General features: G+C 45.4%; 1 pseudogene; it reads right to left on the bottom strand.

The window, feature by feature from the left end:
- Nucleotides 1-3,639: 3,639 nt before the first annotated feature.
- On the bottom strand, nt 3,640-10,123 carry LOC111976859 (prickle-like protein 2; annotated as a pseudogene).
- Between the last annotated feature and the right edge of the window lie 721 nt (nt 10,124-10,844).

Below are 10,844 nucleotides of genomic sequence, written 5' to 3'. Positions count from 1 at the left end.
TTCCCAGTCATGTGAAATCCATAGATTAGGGCCCGATGAATTTACTGATTTCCTTACATGAACTGTAACTCAGTAAAATCTTTGAAATTGTTTCATGTTGCGTTTATATTTCTGTTCAGTGTACAGTGCATTCGGAAAGTATTCAGACCCCTTGAGTTTTTCCACATTTTGTTACGTTACAGGCTTATTCTAAAATGTATTTAATAGTTTATTTTCCTCATCAATCTACACACAATACCACATAATGACAAAACAAAAACATATTTTTAGAAATATTAGCAAATKTATTTAAAAATAAAAACAGAAATATGACATTTACATAAGTATTGAGTCTGCAACACCACTAAGCAAGGGACACCACCAAGCAAGCGGCACCATGAAGACCAGGGGGCTCTCCAAACAAGATCAGGGACAAAGTTGTGGAGAAGTACAGATCAGGGTTGGGTTATAAAAAAAAWTATCCGAAACTTTGAACATCACACTGAGCACCATTAAATCCATTACTAAAAACGTCCGCTCACCAAAACTCACAGACCAGGCAAGGAGGGCATTAATCAGAGAGGCAACAAAGAGACCAAAGACAACCCTGAAGGAGCTGCAAATCTCCACAGCTGAGGTTGAAGTATCTGTCCATAGGACCACATTAAGCCGTACGCTCCACAGAGCTGGGCTTTATGGAAGAGTGGCCAGAAAAAAAGCCATTGCTTAAAGAAAAAAATACACAAACATGTTTGGTGTTCGCCAAAAGGCATGTGGGAGACTCCCCAAACATATGGAAGAAGGTACTCTGGTCAGATGAGACTAAAATTGAGCCTTTTAGCCATCAAGTAAAACGCACAAACCCAACACCTCTCATCACCCCGAGAACACCATCCCCACAGTGAAGCATGGTGGTGGYAACATCATGCTGTGGGTATGTTTTTAATCGCAGGGACTGGGAAACTGATCAGAACTGAAGGAATGATGGATAGTGCTAAATACAGGGAAATTATTGAGGGAAACCTGTTTCAGTCTTCCAGAGATTTGAGACTTGGACGGAGATTTACCTTCCAGCAGGACAATTACCCTAAGCATACTGCTAAAGCAACACTCGAGTGGTTTAAGGGGAAACATTTAAATGTCTTGGAATGGCCTAGTCAAAGCCCAGACCTCAATCCAATTGAGAATCTGTGGTATGACTTAAAGATTGCTGTACACCAGCAGAACCCATCCAACTTGAAGGAGCTGGAGCAGTTTTGCCTTGAGGAATGAGCAAAAATCCCAGTGGCTAAATGTGCCAAGCTTATAGAGACATACCCCAAGAGACTTGCAGCTGTAATTGCTGCAAAATGTGGGGTGAATAGTTATGAACGCTCAAGTTTTCAGTTTTTTTGTATTATTTCTTGTTTGTTTCACAATAAAAAATATTTTGCATCTTCAAAGTTGTAGGCATGTTGTGTAAATCAAATGATACAAACCCCCCCMAAAAATCTATTTTAATTTCAGGTTGTAAAGGCAACAAAATAGGAAAAATGCCAAGGGGGTGAATACTTTCGCAAGCCACTGTATCTGTAAGGTCCCTCAACTAAGTAGTGAATTTCAAGCACAGATTGAACCGCAAAGACCAGGGAGGTTGCAAAGAAGGGCACCATTTGGTAGATGTGTAAAAAAAAAAAAGATTAAAAAAAAAAAAGCAGTCCCTGAATATCCCTTTGAGCATGGTGAATTTATTAATTAGGCTTTAGATGGTGTATCAGTACACCCAGTCACTACAAAGATACTGGCGTCTTTCCTAACAATTGCCGGAGAGGAAGGAAACCACTCGGGGATTTCACCATGAAGCCAATTGTGATTTTAAAACAGTTACAGCGTGGTTGTGATATGACAAAACTGAGGATGGATCAACAACGTTGTAGTTACATCTCTAATCTAAATGACAGAGTGAAAAGAAGGAAGCCTGTACAGAATACAAATATTCCAAAACATGCATCTTGTTTGAAACAAGGCAAAAAAACTKAAGCAAATAAATTATATTTTGTCCTCAATACGAAGCGTCATGTTTGGTGCAAATCCAACACAACACATCACAGAGTACCACTCTTCATATTTCAAGCATGTTGGTGGSTGCATCTTGTTATGGGTATGCTTGTAATTGGCAAAGAATAGGGAGTTTCTTAGGATACAAATAAACGGAATACAGCTATAAGCACAGGCAAAATCCTAGAGTTAAACCTGGTTCAGTGTGCTTTCCAACAGACACGGGGAGACGAATTCAGCTTTCAGCAGGACAATAACCTAAAACACAATGCCAAATCTACAAAGTGTTATGAAAGTGTCTATGAAAGTGTTACCAAAAGAAGACGTGAAATTTTCACTGTTCATTAAAATCCACTTTAATTCCAATATGACACAACATCAACAAATAAAACATGCAAGACTTTTCTATCCCTACATCATGTTATACAAATAATGATTCTGTAGTTACAAAATATATATAAATATGTAGGGCCATTATGTACAGAACATTTACATTACTACATCCATAAATTAAATAACATTTATTTGACTGTTATATACATTTAACATGTATTATTATTGTTATTGTTATTATATTTCATTATTATTAATCTTGTAGTGGTATTCTAACTCTATAAAACAAAGCAGGTTGCGGGAGAAAACGGGACCATATGAAGCGCTGCTGTGCCTGAATGGTCAAGGAGCAAAGGCTAGAGCTGTCCTTGGTAAGCATGGATGGAGGGAGGGCAGGAGGCTATGTAAAACACACAGCACAGGGTTAGGTTCAACAGGCTACTTATACATGGTGATAACATGGCCGGCTAGCCAACGATACTGTACATTCAGCAGCTCTTGGTTTCCACTGAGGTAAAAGACAACACTGTACAGCACACATTTTCCACAATCACGCAGCCAGTTGACTGGGTTTGGAGGGCTGCCGTGTGTGCCAGACAGTTTTTGGTTCTCCTTAGTAATTGATGGACTGATTATAAGTCATTGGTGGATCACTGGTATGAGAGGTCCACTCAGGTGGTTTTCCAAGGTCCAGTAGGTACATAAAATACGTGAGCACTTCGGCCCGTAGAGCTCTTGTTGCTGTGTACCATTACTTCTTTTAAACTGAGTCATTTGGGAGCATTCATTAAACTTTACAGRCATGGTGAATTTATCCCCTGTCTGTTTCAAGATGGAAAACAATGCTAAATAGTTGCTAAATTCCATCATGAATTGCAACTATTTGCAGTATTATTTTATGCCTTGTTGACATACTGAAKATTATGCATGCATGAATCCAATTTCTATAAATGTTTTAACTGGTTTGAAAAAACAGCTAGTAATTTTACTACGGCAGTACATTTTATGAATACGTCCAGTATTTCTTGGATGTATCTGTAGATGTATCACTCTCACACGCACACGCGCACACACACAGTTTMTAATTTGCCGTAACCTTTCTTGTTCTATATAATAAACAGTTAACAATACAAATGTGATGCTCGTGCCAATCGTTAGTCACCATTGTAAACATTGCAGTTGTGTAAGAAGCCGGTCCATTGCAGGCTTCCTGTTCTGATTAGATCATACTGTGTAGGTGTACACAAACAACACCCCCCCCCCCCCCCCCCGCGACAGAGCCAGTGTATAACTCATACACATCAAATATATATGTCTCTCTCTCTCTCTCTCTCTTGACACATACACATACACTCTTTCACATACTCTCTCTCTCCTCACTTAATTTTCTCTGTCTCCCTCCCACTCCTTTCTCTCTCTTTCTCCCTTCCACTCTCTATGAGATGGTGCAGTTCTTGCTCTTCCTCCTCTGGCGCATGTGTAGCTGTCCCTGCAGCTGTCCGTGGTTTCCTCCATGTAGGGTCCATGTATGGGTCCATGGTGGCCCCCCATCCCTCCCACCCCTGTAGGCTGTATCTGTGGCGCAGCTCCCATTGTTGAGGTAGCGTAGCTGGATAGGTCTGGGATGGGCTCACCCAGGAAGTACCCCTCATCTTCTTCAGACTCAGAGGACGAGGCAGCTAGAGCACCAGGGTCTGCCCCCCTCCGTACCCTCTCCACCACAGTATGGCCCCCCCAGGCCCAGCGGCTGAATCCCCCCGCCCCCCGCTGCATTGTGCAGGGTGAGGTCTGAGGTGGTGCGAGGGCAGGGTCTATAAGGCTGTTGTCTGTAACCACCCATGCCCCCAACCCCAAACAGGTCCCGGGCGGTGCGGCCGGCGGGTAAACGGTCGTAGTCCTCCTGAACGCGACGGTGTGGTGGTTCCATCATGTGATTTGCCCGGTCGGCCGCCAGGTGGAGGGCGTTGTCAGATCGTGAGCGTCGAGAGCGCCGGTGGTGGCGACCACTGTTGCGGTGGTTGCCGTTTCCATCATTACCGTTGCCGCGGTGTTTGCGTCGCCGTGGTTGCGTTGGTAGTTGTTGCCGTATGGGCTCTGGCTCATTGGGCCGACGACGAGGTGTCCTCTCAATCACGGCGGGCATGCGGAGGTTGCCACTACTCCCCATCAGGGCCACACGACCTTTACCCTCAAAGGCCAGAGGCTGGGGGGCGTCCCAGTACCCCAGGGGGTACCCCACCTGCACGGGCGCATTCAGGTTCCTGTATGGCCGAGAGGAGGTCAGGGACTCAGAGCTGCGGAACTGGACAGGGGAACCCAGTGTCCCCATGTTGCTCTTCTCAGACACATTCATCCCAGAATCCTTACTAAGGTCTGGCATGGAGAACCTGGACAGGTGCTCCTGACGCTTATTGACTCCATCCAGAGAGTTACCTGGGAAAGATACACAGACAGGTTATTTATACTTTATTACCTGATTGGGAGCATAAATCATTAGCCATATTATCATATTAGATCATATCTACTGTCTATCTTCTAAACTCAGGTGAGAGGGCACAGTACCTGTAGCGTTGGACAGGGCCAGAGACTCCATGGATCCTCGGGGGGTTTGTTCCAGAGGGGTGAGGGGCTCTGTGAAGCTAATGCCGTTGCTCATGGCGTTCCTGGTCAGGGGGGGCCTGCTGTCCCTCTGGAAGCCATGCATGCTGATGCTCCTCTTATCTGAGAAGCCCTGGCCTTGGCTGGACACCTCGTTAAAACTCATCTGGGTCCTCAGCTTGGGTGGCCGGAACTCGTCCTGGCTGTGGTGGATCCAGTTGTCCTGGAAGGATTGGCCCCTCAATGCCGCCATGGGCGTCCGCTTGGTGTTGCCCTGCTCTTTAACCCAGGACTCAGGCCTCTTCCCTGGGTTGCCAGAGCTCTGGGTTGGGGGGTGGGGTTTGGGGCTGGGGCTGTAGCCCTGCCTGGGGTTACACGGGCCCAGGAGCAGGGGCGTGGGGGTTGGAGAGGGGTCCCGCGGGGAGCCCTCATAGGCTGCCTCGTATGCTGGGGGGTAAGGTTCGTCCCGGCTCATCCACACCTGGTTGAGACTAGGGGTGCGGCTTGGGGTGCGACTGGGGGTTCGGCTGGGTGTCTGGATGGAGCCAAGGCTCAGACGGTCCATATGGATAGACAGGGGGTCCACCTCGACAGACAGACGGTCAGGCATTGGCGCTGGCTGGCGACGCTCCTGCTCGGTATTTCGGTGATCCTGTTTTATGATTTTGGTGCTGTGGCGGGACTCACGGGAGCGGGCACTCTGGAAGGCCGAGTCCGAGGAGTCGGATTCATCTGGGTCCTGTTTGATGGAATTGATTRCATAATTGAAATACATAGAAAAGACACATATAGGTGTCACCAGAACATTCAGTTAAATGCTGGTTGTTCACCTGTCCGGCGCTGCAGGAGCGTGAGCAGTAGATCTGTCCCTGTTTGGGCAGAAAGGGGCGCCCCAGGAGGGAGCGCTTACAGCGGGCACAGCAGAAACACTCCTCTGTGGCATGCCAGTGCTGCCCGTCATATGTCATTTGGCCCTGGTCAATGCCTGGGGAGAGGATCACATCCTGGCATTAGAATTAGAAATGATGCTTACTACTAATAAGGTGTCAGTTTCGGGATATCACAAACTGATTCTTAATGATCACAGACAATTGGAGGCTTGATCTTGCCTTTGGATGAAAGAACACTGGCATAGGCATATGGTATATCAGCAGCATTACCGTCAGTCTAACTGACTGGCTGAAACCCATTATCTATAGTGAGAGACTGTAACTTTCCTCAGTAATTAGCTGAGCCAAGCACACAGTCTCTGAAGAGCCTGCTCAGAGCCTCAGCTAATCTGTAAAACATGAGCCTACAAAATATTTTTATGATATTTACTGGAAGAAGAAATTAAATACAGCACAAACGCTGCGTTTTATTTCCCAGAAGGTTGATATTGTGATTTTACCCAAAACTGGGATTATGCGGTCTGTATAATAACTAAATAAATAACTAAATAAATATACATTTATCTCAGATTTTATGACTATTGGCACTTAACGACCACAGGTTCTTTGAATGGCTCCGTTAGGTTGTCGTCACCAGTAAAACATGTCAATAATGAAATGATTTGAGAAGTGGAGAAATGGAGGTAGAGATACAGAGAGACAAAGGGAGACTGATGGCGTGTGGGAACAACACAGTCATAGAGACGTGAAAACAGGGGGCAAGATACATGTAAAAAGAGACACTAACCACGTTTCCATCCAAAATTTTTATGCAAGTAAAGTCATGCAGTTTATTAGGCTACAGATGAAATAAGTTATGATGAACTTCACAGAGTGGTGAAAGTGCACAGTGATCTTAATGCTCCTTTCAATACATTTCGATGGTCTTATTCTGGCGACATGATGATTGATGCTTGACTGCTATTTGACATATAAAAATAGAGTTGGTAGAGTTGAAAATGTGATGGAAACACATTGAACTTTAGATTTTTATTCGGCACATGAAAAAGTGAATTTTGTGTGCACTATGTCATCACACACTGATTTTTATCCACAAGTCAGTTTGCTGGAAACAACACTTGGTGGGAAAATGTGCATATTTTCTATGAGGATTTTACAATATTCGCATGAAAATCTGTCGCCAATTGGATGGAAACCTAGCTACAGAGAGCGAGAAAGGGATAAAAATAGGTCAAGGGAATAAGAAATGGTAAAAAGAAAAGCAGGGATGGATATGTCAACAAGAGAGATGGAGGAAGATGGACAGCAATGAAGAGAGAAGCAGTTACATAGAGGTAAATATGGAAGTACAAGTAAAGGATGCAGGCGTGTTTTGAAGAATATAGAATCATTGCATGATTTATTAATTGAACATACGAACTGACAACAACAAAGAAAGAGAAATACACTGATTGAAGTGACAGCAATAAGGGATCATAGCTTTCACCTGGATTCATCTATGTCATGGAAAGAGCAGGTGTTCCTAATGTTTTGTTTCACTCAATGTATGTATACATCATGTTCAGGAAACATCTAGAACCGTGTACCTATGTGTTCACCGCAGGCGTCGCAGTACTCTGCGTAGAGAGACTCAAAGCAGTTGCAGCAGTGTGGATGTCCATCCTTCATGATGTAGCGCTGGCCGCCCAGCGGAGCCTCACACTCATAGCAGCAGAAGTGCTTCATGTGCCAATGCCTGCCCTCCGCCTCCGTACACTCATCAGCAAAGATAATCTAAGAGAGAGAGAGAGAGAGAGAGAGAGAGAGAGAGAGAGAGAGAGAGAGAGAGACCATACATTACAATCATCAGCAAACCGGAATCTAAAGCAAATAGATAGACCAAAATCAGTAGTAAAAATAATTAAAGATAAAATGCCGGAGAGACAGAAAAGAACTGTCAAACCATAGACCACTAGAGAGGGTGAGAAATACACACCAAGCGGAGACAGATTCTTACCAAGTGAAGATCACACATATCTTAGAATTAGCTGAAATAAGACTTAGTCAAACCCAGCAAGACTTCCTCAGATAACTGAGATGTGGAAGGTGAGACCCCTCAACACTCAATACCCCTTAAACCCCATCTCCCGCTGAGCTCCAGCTAACCCAGCCGACTGCCCACCACCCCAGCCCTCTGAACCCAGGGGTGCTTACCTCATCACAGGCACAGCAGCGGGGTTTGAGCCTCTCGGCATGGTGCCGGCCGCAGTAGATCTTCCCTTCCTGGTGAAAGTAGATGAGGTCCACCAGGAGCTCCTCACACATGCTGCACACAAAGCAGTGAGGGTGCCACACCAGGCCGTGGCCTGCCCGCGATGGCCAAAACACATGTCCGTCATTGTATCTGGCCCCGCACACTGGAGAGAGAGAGGAGGAGAGAGAGAGAGAGAGGAGAGAGAGAGAGGAGAGAGAGAGAGAGAGAGAGGAGAGAAGAAAAGGGGAAAGGAGAGAGAGAGAGAGAGAGAGAAGCGAGAAGAGAGAGAGGAGAGAGAGGAGAGAGAGAGAGAGAGAGGGAGGAAAAGGGGCCAGATTATAAATAGTAGAAAGAGTTAGAAAGTAAGTCAGATAAATTAAATGTTACAGAGGGGGAAGGAAGAAGGGGGGGAGAGAGGAGAAAGGGGGAGAGAGCAAGGGAGGGGAGAGAAGGAGGAGAGAGAGAGAAGGCGGGGGGAGAGAAAAGGAGTGGCAGGAGGAGGAGGGGGAGAAAGGAGGGGGAGAGAGACGGAGGGGAGATTGAAGGAGGAGGGAGAGGAGGGGAGAGAGATGCCAGTTACGATATGAATAATCCAATGTTTCTAAATGTGAAGTGCATGATCTTATCAATGAAGGGCTTTTATGGCTAATCCTGCTGATTAGACATCAATCCAAAACCAAGGCAGAGAAAGCATCTAATTTAGACATGAACAGATCTGAGTAGAAAGCTGAATTTATTTTCAAATATAAATAAAATTTGCTGTAGCATGGATTTTATCCCATTTGCACCATCCCCTAGTGGTGCCCTCTATGTTTCCGCTCTTTGTGCTGTAGGATTTCTGTGATGTTTGTTTTGTGTCAGCAGTGAGTACCTGTTCACAGATGGCCCCACTGATGGACAAGGGGAAGGGGCGGACATTGCCTCTTCCCAGGTTGTCCCTCTTTCTCTGGTTACTGAAGAGCTTGAGCTCCCTCTTCTCCTCGTCGTCCAGCGTGTTGCAGTATCGGACCTGACGACCAAACCAAAACACTCTTTCGTCACCCATATCAAAAACATTAGACATCCCTTCGTAAATGTGTCAAAGGTCACTAGACACAGGTAATCAGGTAAACTAATGTGTCACCTCGTTGTCGTGCGGGGGCAGCTGGTGAATTAGCTGTTTGATGCGGTGCTTCTCTCCTGGGCTGTTCACATACGGCACTCTGTCCTCGGGTAGAGAACCGTAGTACTGATGCACCTGACAGGGACACAAACCACAACACTCTGGCTTTAGTCTCACAAAACGCTAAGGGTCTTAGTTCAGCATAGTGACAATGATAGCATCTTCTACAGCCTTGGTACATGTTTGTTTTTGCACTCAACGATTGTTGATTTTTTGTAATGACAGGATTGATAGAGTGGCTAGTCTGATCCTTCCTGAAGTAGGCCATGTGCCTACCCATCATTATAAACTTTACTATCTCTGTAAATTGAATGGTAAAATGTCTGTTGATTAAAAACAAAAGTTAAAGAACCCTCCCAGATGAACCTGAAAGCAGCAGTTTCTAATGAATAGATGATGGGCTTTATATTCTGCTGTGTTGGTTATTGTTCTGTCCTCCATCATCCTTGGCCTTGAGAACAATGGCTGGAACTAGGAGTGTCTGGAACAAAGGATCTTGTGGCTCTGCCGCAGACACAGCCTTGGAGAGCAATGTTCTCTTTCATTGCAGACAGTGTTTTGTAGAGTCCCAATTGTAGGCTCTTATTCTACTTAGCTTTATTAGTCCATACAGGATGGAAATTTGTCTTCTGCTTTTTATCCAACACATACGTTCCTTGCTCTAGGGAACATGGAAGGGAGGGAGCGTGGCAGCATTGCATCACAGGTCCCACTGTGCAGCACTTTACCGTGGAGACAAGCAGGAATTATTACTTCAACCTGAGACATCAATGCCAGCAAACCTCCAGCTGCCAGCTCACTCCCACTAGATGTTTGCCCTGGTCTACAGTAGGATTTGAACCGCCAACCTTCCAGTAGCTGGCCCACCCTCAAAGCTACCGCAGCCCCCATAGTGATGGGAAAATAAAAAAGTATCTATGATTTCTGAATGCCTGTAGGCTACAATCAAAGTAATTATAGGCATTCAGGAAAACTTGCTGAGCTGAAGTCACACGATAGAAAATAGGGAAAATGCTTCAGGTAATTATTCTTCAAGAACACAACAATCTTATGGTACAATTAAAGTTTTGTCACACCTCAATGATTTGCAACATAATCCTCGACACATACAGAGCAGATTTAAACTAAAATCATTGTGTGGTTCACACCTAACATTGCACAAAATAAATGAGGGCCTTCCAATCCACTAGAAAACAGCCATCTAGTCAACAGCAGACGCTAAACTTAGTTGTAGGTCACAATAATCCAGCAGGCTTGATTGCCTTCATCTCCTGTTGGTTCAGAGAAAGGCCACAGCCTCCCTCAGAATCCTGTCAAGATGGCTGACTGGAGAAAATAACTATCATCAGCCCTGCCTGTCATCTATTAACAGAGCTCCTGAAGGGAGGGAGGAAGAGAGGGAGGGGAAAGGAAGGAATGACAGTAGAGGCAGTGGGCTGGAGGGAGGAGAGGCGGGTCGGGGGAAGGGAAGGAGGATGCGAATGGATAGGAAGAGAGGGAGGGAGCGAGGTGAGAAGGGTTGTGGTTGGGAGGAAGGAGCGTGCAGCCTCCGCATCCAGTCCCACTGTGCAAGCACTTTACCAGTGTGAGACAAGCAGGAATTATTACTTCA

Source organism: Salvelinus sp. IW2-2015, linkage group LG17 (assembly GCF_002910315.2).
Source record: "Salvelinus sp. IW2-2015 linkage group LG17, ASM291031v2, whole genome shotgun sequence".
NCBI classification, from domain to species: Eukaryota; Metazoa; Chordata; class Actinopteri; order Salmoniformes; family Salmonidae; genus Salvelinus; species Salvelinus sp. IW2-2015.
Note: the sequence above shows the minus strand (reverse complement) of the source record. Positions and strands in the feature narration are given on the sequence as shown.